Source organism: Gorilla gorilla, chromosome 4, assembly GCF_029281585.2.
Source record: "Gorilla gorilla gorilla isolate KB3781 chromosome 4, NHGRI_mGorGor1-v2.1_pri, whole genome shotgun sequence".
Lineage (NCBI taxonomy): Eukaryota > Metazoa > Chordata > Mammalia > Primates > Hominidae > Gorilla > Gorilla gorilla.
The window spans coordinates 165573794-165583826 of record NC_073228.2 but is presented as its reverse complement, the minus strand read 5'-3'; positions in this window follow the sequence as shown (position 1 = coordinate 165583826).

Here is a 10033-nt window from a genome sequence, read left to right as displayed (position 1 = left end):
AATTGATAAAATCAGAAGTTGAAACCTCTTTCAGGGGACTCTCAAGATAGACCCATAATCTAGTCTAGTTCTTTGAACCTCTGATACCATAATCAACAATCAACATATTTTTTATCTGTCCTAAAAAAGGGTGAAGCAGGAAGTTCTGTTTCTGACTCCATGCATTATCTATGCCTCAGCTTCTATCACCTTTCAACCAAACTTTTGTCTTAAGGAAAACCCCTATTGGAGATTTATTCATCTACAAGGAAAAAGTCCTGAATGTTTAGAAGAACTTAGATATATCTTATAGGGAACGGATCTGGAATAAACAAGATGCACTGCAGGTTTTACCCGTCTGTATGGATAGAACGTGTGCTGTCCAACATGGGAGCCACTAAATACAAGCAGTTACTGAGCATTTAAAATATGTCCTGTGCGAATTAGAAAGTGTTCTAACTATAAAATTCACACCAGATCTCAAAGAACTAATATGACAAACATACAACCTAACTCATTACTAATTTTTCATATTGATTACTTGTTGAAATAATATTTTAGACTTATTGGGTTAAATAAAGTGTATGATTAGAATAAATTTCACTTGTTTCTTTTTACTTTTCTAATTTGGACAGTACAGTATTTAAAATTGCATATGCAGCTCATAGTTGTGGCTTGCATCATATTTCTATCAAACAGTATTGAAGCATAAAACAAAGGATCTGATAAACCACAGCACATTGCAGCAGAAGGCAACTTGGATAGAAGAGCCAGAAGCTCACCTCCCATTCCTTTCCTCCCAGCATGGTACTACCCCAGACACTCATAATTCAGATATAACTTCATTAAATATAGGGAGAGACTGATTTCATTGAGATTTGGGTTTTTTTACCCAGTAAAGTGCATAATTGAAGGGGAAATCAAATTCAGTAGTAGAAAATGTTTGAACTTTTCCTACTTGCACACCCTAATTTGTGGCCTAAGTTTTATGTCTAAGAGTGTGTGTGTGTGTGTGTGTGTGTGTGTGTGTGTGTGTGTTTGTGTTAGTGTATATGAAAGAGAGAGAGAAAGAGTTCCACAACAGGAATCGAGATATTAAGGTCAAAGTAGTCTGGACACATATGCTCCATCTCAAGCTCCATGAGCAAATATGAAATCTTGACAAATTATTGGAAATTAGAAAAAAGATAGGATTATGGATTTTGTAAATAGAAACTGAAACTAGACACAGGAAAATGGAACCTCAGATACAAAAGTAATACTAATTTCTCAAATGAAGATTTGAGAAAAACATTACTAAAACAAAACAACAGAAAATTTAACATGCCATACAACCTCAGAGAAATAACAGTGGATACTACAGCAATAAAATAAAAATAGATTATAGTTTCATTATTTCATTTATTGCTTATTTGTTTACAATTTGCTATTTTAAAATGCTAAATAGAAATACTAAACTTAAAATATTTTGGTTAACATAAAACCCAATAGATTGACTACAGCTCATTGATTACAGAAAGAAGTAGTGACCTTAAAGACTGAATTCAGGGAATCTTTCAGGAAAACAAAATGACTAAACAAACAAAAAGCTAAGAGAAAAATTAAGAATAATAAAGTCCAAAAATTTCAACACACTTGGTGTTACAGGAGAGTCTGTACAGCAATAAAGAGAAGGATAGAAGTTTCTGGCTGCCTGCCACAGTCCAATTCTAGAGCTATTACTGCAGTTTAAAAGAAAATGTGGAGGGGAGCATCTGAAAAACTTACATAAAGACTCTGAAACCACTTTAGAAAAAGAAGAAAGTTGTACTTTGCTGTGGGAAAAGAAGGTCAGCCGGGGCACAGGGTGATTGGAGAATTGACTGTAATCCAATCTTTTCTTTTAGTTTTTTTTTTAATGGAAGTTTGAAAGATACACAAAACTAGAAAATAGTTTATATACCACTTTATATTGCAAATATTTTCAATCTTGTTTAATTAACCTTCCGCATACACTTTTATAATTTTGGGGAGTGTATTTCAAACCAAGTCACTTTCATTTCACCCTAGTACTGCAATATGCTTCTTGACTACATAACCCCCTGCTTCTTTTTTATTTCATAACCATACTGCCATTGCCACATCTAATAAAATGACACTAGTTCTTTTGGTGTCATCCAATAACTAGTCTATATTCAAATTACTTAATTGTCACAAAATCCTTTGAGAAGTTTTTTTGCTTTTTGATTTTTAAGTCAGGATGCTAAGAATTCCTATATTGCATTTGAGTGACATATTTCTTGACATTTTTTTAAATTAACTTTTTTGTTTTGAGATAACCATAGATTCACAGGCAGTTATAAGAAATTATACAGAGTGATCCTATGTGCTCCTTACCAAATTTCCCCCAATGGGAACATGTGGCATCACTACTGTACAATATCACAACCAGAATACTAACATTGATGAAATGGAAGACATAGAATATCTCCATCACCACAAGGATCATTCATGTAGCCCTTTTGAGGGTACACTCCCTTTCCTTCTCCAACCCCTCCTTAACACCTGGAAAATAATAATCTGCTCTATTTTTTTGTAATCTTATCATTTCTTGAATGTCATCTAAATTAAACTACAGTGTATATAGCCTTTTGAGACTGGCTGTTTTTCACTCAGCATAATTTTCTGCAGATTATTCAGGTTGTTAAGTTCATCAATAGTTTTTTTTTTCCTTCTTATTGCCAAGTAGTAACGCAAGATTTGTAGGATCACAGCTTGTTTAAATATTTACCAGTTGAAGAACACTGAGGTTGCTTCAAACTTGTAGCCTTTATAACTAAATCAGCTACAAACATTCATGTGCAGGTTTCCGTGTGAACATAAGTTTCAATTTCTCTGGGATAAATGCTGCAGGAATGCAACTGCTGGGCTGTATGCTCATTATTGTTTTTAATGGAACCACTAAACTGTTTTCTAGAGAGTCTGTACTATTTTACATTCCTAACAATAATGTGTGACTGGTTCAGATGCTCTGCATCCTCACTGATGTCTGATGTTGTCACTATTTGTGAATATTAATTTTTAACCATTCTGACAGATGTGTAGTGATAGTTCACTGTGGTTTTAATCTAATTTTTCTTAATGGCTAATGATGTTGAACATCTTTTCACGTGTTTACATGCCATCTATCTATCCTCTTTGGTGAAATGTCTGTTCGGGTCTTTTGCCTATTTTCCAATTAGATTGGTTGAGTTTTTCCTTGTAGATTTCTTAGAGTTCTTTATATAGTTTAGACAGTATTCTTTTTTTCTGATATGTGGTTTGCAAATATTTTCTGCCAGTCTTTAGCTTGTCCATTCATCTTCTTAACAGAGTCTGTTACACAAAAATATTTTTAGTTTTGAGGAAGTCCAATTTGTATAATTTTTTTCCCCGTGGATTGTTTGGTTTCAAGTTTAAGAACTATTTGCTTAGCCCTAAGTTTGAAGATTTTCTCCTATTTTTTTAAGTCCTGCAATTGTACATTTCACATTTCAATCTGTGTTCTACTTTGAACTAATTTCTGTATAACACATGAGTTGTAGATAAAGTTTCAGTTGTTCCATATTGATGTCCAATTGCTCCAGCACCGTTTATTGAAAACGCTATACTTTCTTCACTGAATTGTTTTAACATCTTTTCAAAAATCATTTGGCTATATCTGTGGGTCTATTTCTGGGTTTCCTAGTCTGTTCCATTGATGTATGTGTCTATCTCTCCAGCAATTTCATACAGTCATGATTACTACACTTGTATATATATTTGGTCTTGAAAAGGTAGACTATATCCACTTTATTTTCTTGTTTTCAAGATTGCTTTAGCTATTCTAGTTTATTTGCTTTTTATATAAATTTTACAATAAGCTTGTCTATGTTTATTAAATTATTGCTAAGATTTTATATGATTTTGTCTTAAATCTCTGTGTCAGTTCGGAGAGAACTAATTCTTCATGTTGAGCCTTCAAATGCTCGAAAACTCTGTGTCCCTCTATTTATTTAGATATTTTATTTCTTTCATCAGAGTTGTGTACTTTTCAGCATAAGTCCTGAAGATTTTTTAGTAGATTTAGTGCTAAGTACTTACATTTTGAGAAATTAAGAATAATACTACATTTTAATATCTGTATTAATGCTAAATGCTGTTGTATTTTTTAAAAGAAATTGCATTTTGCATGTTAATCTTGTGTTCTGTGACTGCTTAACTCATGAATGCTCAGGTTTTTTTGGTAGATTCTTTGAGACTTTTTACATAGACTATCATGTCATCTGGAAATAGGCATGGTTTTACATCTTCCTTTCCCAACCGTATGTCTTTTGTTTCCTTTCCTTGCCTTGTTGCACTGAATAGAAGTTTCATCACCATGTTAAATAAGAGTGGTGAGATGAATATCCTTTTTGTCTCCAATCTGAGGGGAAAGCTTTATTTCCCCTCTTCTCTTTGTTCCCCTCTTGTCCTTTGTTCTCTTCTGGAATTGCTGACTTCAGAGCTGGAGCCTGACCAGTCATCTTAACACCAAGTGGAAAAGTCCAAAAAAAATCACACAGAACTTGACATTGACGTTATAGAATTACTGAATTAATGTCAGGGTTTGATATCTTTCAGACCTCCTATTACCTGGGAAAAATACTTTACTATATATAGATTTGCATTATTTATGTAGATTTCCCTTATCCACAGTAAATACAAAGTCTAACTGAACATGGATACTATCCTACTATATATTGAGATATAACTTCAAAACCATTTTCATTAAAATAATTATGGTCCTGGGATAGAAACAGGTTAAATACACCAAAGGACAATGGGAAGGCAAATACACCTATTAATACATAAAAACTTGATAGACAGTAAAGAGACCATCAAAAAAAAAAGAAAAGAAAAGAAAAGTTCTGGAGCATGATAGCACATATTCTCTATTCCCTGATCTTCCCTTCTAATACTGAATACCCTGAAAATAATTCTCTATTTTTAGGGTATTTAGTTGTTAGGGTATTCTAACAACTGAATACCCTGACAATAATTCTATAGTCATTCATAAAAGGACTCTAAAATATGGAAAGCAGCTAGGCTGTTCATGGCCTATGAACCAAGGGCTTAAAGAAGGACACCACAGTGAATTCCTAGTTTTTTTTGTTTAAATTTGCTTCTTTTTTTTTTTAATTCCCATGTTTCTCATCCTAGGCACAAGAAAGACCTGCAATTCAGAACTCCGACAGACATAAAAATAACAAAAAAGAAAATGTCCCTCTCTCTGTCTAAAGCATCAGCAAAGGGGAAGCCTAGAAGGTGCTTAATGAGGACACCTATACTCAGTAACTGTGGTGGGCTTGATCTGCCTGCAAGAACAGCACTAGTGGAACCCAGATGACCTGATCCATCCCATGCTGGACACATGCCAGTAGCCGCAGGCCTGATCTGCCTATAGCCATGTTACCAGCAGAGTTCAGGGACCAGCACATACCTCACCCATACCTGCTGACAACAGTGGGGCTGATCCTTGTTGAGTTGGAGTGGCAATGGTGGAACCTCGACTGGTTGATTCATCCTCTTCCCCACACCAGGTGATAGTTCTGGTGCCTCATAGTTCTCAAACCAGAATAGAAAAGGAAGGAGCACATATTTTTCAGGCACTAGAAACAAAGACTTGTTATCAATAAATTCTATACTCCATGAAATTGTTCTTCAGGAATAAAGAGGAAAGCAAGACACCCTTAGTTTAAAAAAAATCCAACAAAGTATAAAATAAGTTGTATATAAACTTCAAAAGTGGGCAAAAGACATAAACAGATCAAATAGGATATGTCATTGGCAGATAAGCAGGTGACATACATTTATCTTAATTAGCCATTAGAACATGCAAACTAAAATTACAATGATATATTACCACAGACCTATTAAGAAACAGGGAAAACACCAAATTCTGACAAGGACACAAAGAAACTGGATCATGATAACCCAAAAATCCCCATGGGTAGGTAAAAGTGTACAGCCGCTCTGGAAAACTGTATCTGTTTCTTATAAAACTAAACATGCATTTAACAAAAACCCAGCAATTGTACTTGTCAATATTTAGCCCAGAAATAATGAAAACATACATACACACACACACACACACACACACACACAACACACACAATGTACATAAATTTTCCTGGAAGATTTATTTGTAATACTTCCAAACAGGAGTCAGTAGTGATGTTCTTCAGTGGGTAAGTGGTTAATTAAATCGTGCTACACACATACCACGGAATTTTCTTAAGTGATACCAAATACATATATAAAAGAATGAAATACTGATATGTGCAACAACCTGTGTAAATGCAAACAGAATTACAATGAGTGAAAATGGTCAGTCCCAGATTGCATACTGTACAATTTCATTTCACACTGTTTGGAAAACCTACAAATTCTAGAAATTAAGAACAGATTTATGGTTTTCAGGACTTAGGGGACAAAGTTAGTAAGCAGGGAGATTGATGTGGATATAAAAGTACAACATAAATGTTCTTGTGGTGCTGGAACTGTTCAGTCAGTATCTTGATGTTGGTAGTAGATACACAAGCTTACACAGTTAATAATATTGTACTGTAATCTCCCCTTAACTATGAGGGATATTGTCTAAGATTTCTAGTGGATGCTTGAAACCCCAGATAGTATAAAACCCTGTATATATATATTTTTTCCTGTGCGTACATACCTATGATAAAATTAAATTTTAAATTAGGTAGAGTAAGGGATTAACAATAAGAGCTGATAACAAAATCAAATCGTTATAACAACATGTCAGCATCACCACCTTTGCACTCTGGGACAATTTAAAAAATTATTTTATTTTTATAAATTTATGGCATACAAATATAATTTTGTCATGTGGATATATTGCAAAGTGGTGAAATGAGGGCCTTCAGCATATCCATCTCTGAGGTTATGTACATTTTACCCATTAAGTAATTTCTCATCTTCTACCCCATCTCATCCTCCCACTGTTTTCAGTTTCCATTGTCTATCATTCCACACTCTACATCCATGTATACACATTATTTAGCTTCCACTTTTACATGAGAACATGCAATATTTTTCTTTCTATTTCTTTTGAGTCATCACTTAGTAAAATAAGGATGTCTTGAACACAGGTACTGCAGTTCCTTGACATTCAATCTGATAATCAAGATGGCTACTAAGTAAGCAATGGGCCTGTAGCATATATATAGTGTGGATATGCTGGACAGAGATGGAGCAGGAGGGAGCAAGATCTCCTTGAGCTACTTAGTACAGCATACTATTAAAAGTTCTGAAACCGATCACACAGACATAAAACAATTCTCAGAAAATTCTGAAAAACTTGAATCATACCAAACACACTCTCAGACCACAGCTCAATTAAAAATAGAAATCAACATTAAGAAACTTGCTCAAAACTATATAATTACAAGGAAATTAAACCCCCTGCTCCTGAATAACTTGAGTAAATAATGAAATTAAAGCAGAAATCAAGAAATTCTTTGAAACTAATGGAACACAGATAAAACATACTGGAATCTCTGGGACACAGTTAAAGCAGTGTTAAGAGGAAAGTTTGTAGTGCTAAATGCCCACATCACAAAGTTGGGAAGTTCTCAGATTAGCAACCTGACATCACACCTAGAGGAACTAGAGAAACAAGAGCAAACCAACTGCAAAGCTAGAAGAAAACAAGAAATAATCAAACTAAGAGCTAAACTGAAAGGAAATTTAGACACAAAACACCATAAAAAAGATCAATTATCCAAAAATTTTTTATTTGAAAGAACAAATAGGATTTCTAGGCCATTAGCTAGACTAATAAAGAATAAAAGAGAGAATACTCAAATAGACACAATCAGAAATGACAAAAGTGACATTATCACCAACCCCACATAAATACAAAAAACCCTCAGAGACTACTATGAACATGCCTATGCACACAAACTAGAAAACCTAAAAGAAATGGATAAATTCCCAAAAACATACAACCTCCCAAGATTGAACCAGGAAGAAATTGAATGCCTGAACAGAATGATAAGTTGAACTGGTAATTCAAAATTGAGTTGAAATTGAATTGGTAATGAAAAGCCTACCAACCAGAGAAAGCCCAAGAGCAGATGATTTCACAAGTGAAATCTACCAGAAATATAAAGAAGAGCTGGTTATCATTCCTACTGATACTATTCCAAAAACTTGAAGAGGAGGGACTCCTACCTAACTCTTTCCATGAGGAAAACTTGGCAGAAACACAACAAAAAAAGAAAACTTCAGGATGAAGTTGATAAATGTAGACACAAAAATTATTCAACAAAATACTAGCAAATCAAATCCAGCCCCACGACAAAAAGCTAATCTACCATGATCAAGTAGGCTTGATACTATGCTCACTACCTTGGTGACAAAATCAGGTGTACCCCAAACCCCCAGTGATAAGAAATTTATCAATATATCAAACATGCACATGTATCCCTGAACCTAAAATAAAGTTTAAAAAACTTATGAAATTGTTTATTTCTGGAATTTTCCATTTAATGTTTTCAAATCAAGATTGGCCACAGGTAACTGAAACCACAGAAAGCAAAACTATGGACAAGGGATAAGGGGAGACTACTGCATAGAGTTTACTACACACACATACACACAGACACACACACATACATGAAGACACACAAACACAAATGAGTAGAAGTAAAACTGGACATATCTGAATAAAATAACTGGCTTATATCATCATCATATCCTGTCTGTGATGTCTTGCAAAAATGTTTTGCAAAATGTTATCATTGAGAGATTCTTAGCCCTCTTTTCTTAAAACTGCGTGTGTATTTACAAATATCTCAAAATAATAATTTAAAATAAAGCAATGAACTTCAAATTTCAGCTCTGACATGCAAATGACTTGAAAGTTGTATTTCCCATCATTACAATAAGATAGAGCTGAACAAATTGAAAATCAATGTTTTTTCTTTGACCCATTAAAGGACAAAGACTGCATGACAAACCACCATCCCAAAATCTGGGGAGAAAGGATCATTTAGTGATATGCAGCTGAGATCTGCTTACCTGAGGCAATAGCTGCTAGAAACATAAACTGATAGGAACATGTAAATGACAATTTTGACAAACGATGGAGGTTAAATATGGACTAGCATGTGAGTAAGAAGCCCCTGAAGCTGCAGTCTGAGGGAAGGGTCCCACATTTTTGTGGGCTTTACATACAGGAACACCACAGGATTCCCAGATTGAAGATTGTAGAAATATCTAGTCGTGGTTTTAATAACAGGAAAGGAAGCATAATCACTGTGAAATAATCCCTGAAACCCCTCCATAGAAAAGGTGTATCCTCCAGAAGAAAAGACTTTTAAGGGCATGCCTCGCTCTCCAGCCCCTTTTATCCTTCCTGTGTCTTCTAAGGAAGGAAAAAAAAAAAACAAACTGGGGCCAGGATTTCAAAAAACACATTGGCATTGCTGCAGCTGGGGCAGAGAAAAGGGCCCTGGAGAGAAAGTATAGTCATATCACCAGAAACACATCTGTGCATGTTATACTCCACCAACATACTACACTACATTACAATAGTGAGATTTAATCAGAAGATTATAGAATACTTTCCCTCCCCCAAACCTTCCTATCACACCAACAGGGCTCCAGTATAATCATGAATTTGAGCTGGAAGAGCTCATATTCTCTCTAAGAAGAAGTGCTTAGAAAAGTCCAAAGTCAAGAGGAAAACAAAGCTAGGACAAATGCAGAATGTGAAATTCTGACACCTATGGCTACAGCACACATTAAGCACAGCGTAACTCCTAACTTGATGACCGTAAACCAGCACACAAGAGGCCTATGTAACTCAGTTTCAATGACCTGATACAATATACCTGGTTTTAAACAACAACAAAAATTATAAGGCCTGCCAAAAGACAAGAAAAACATGGTATGAAGGGACAATTAAATCATCAGAAAAAGATGCAGATATGATACAGACATTGGAGTTATCAGACAAGACTTTAAAATAACTATCATGAGCACATGA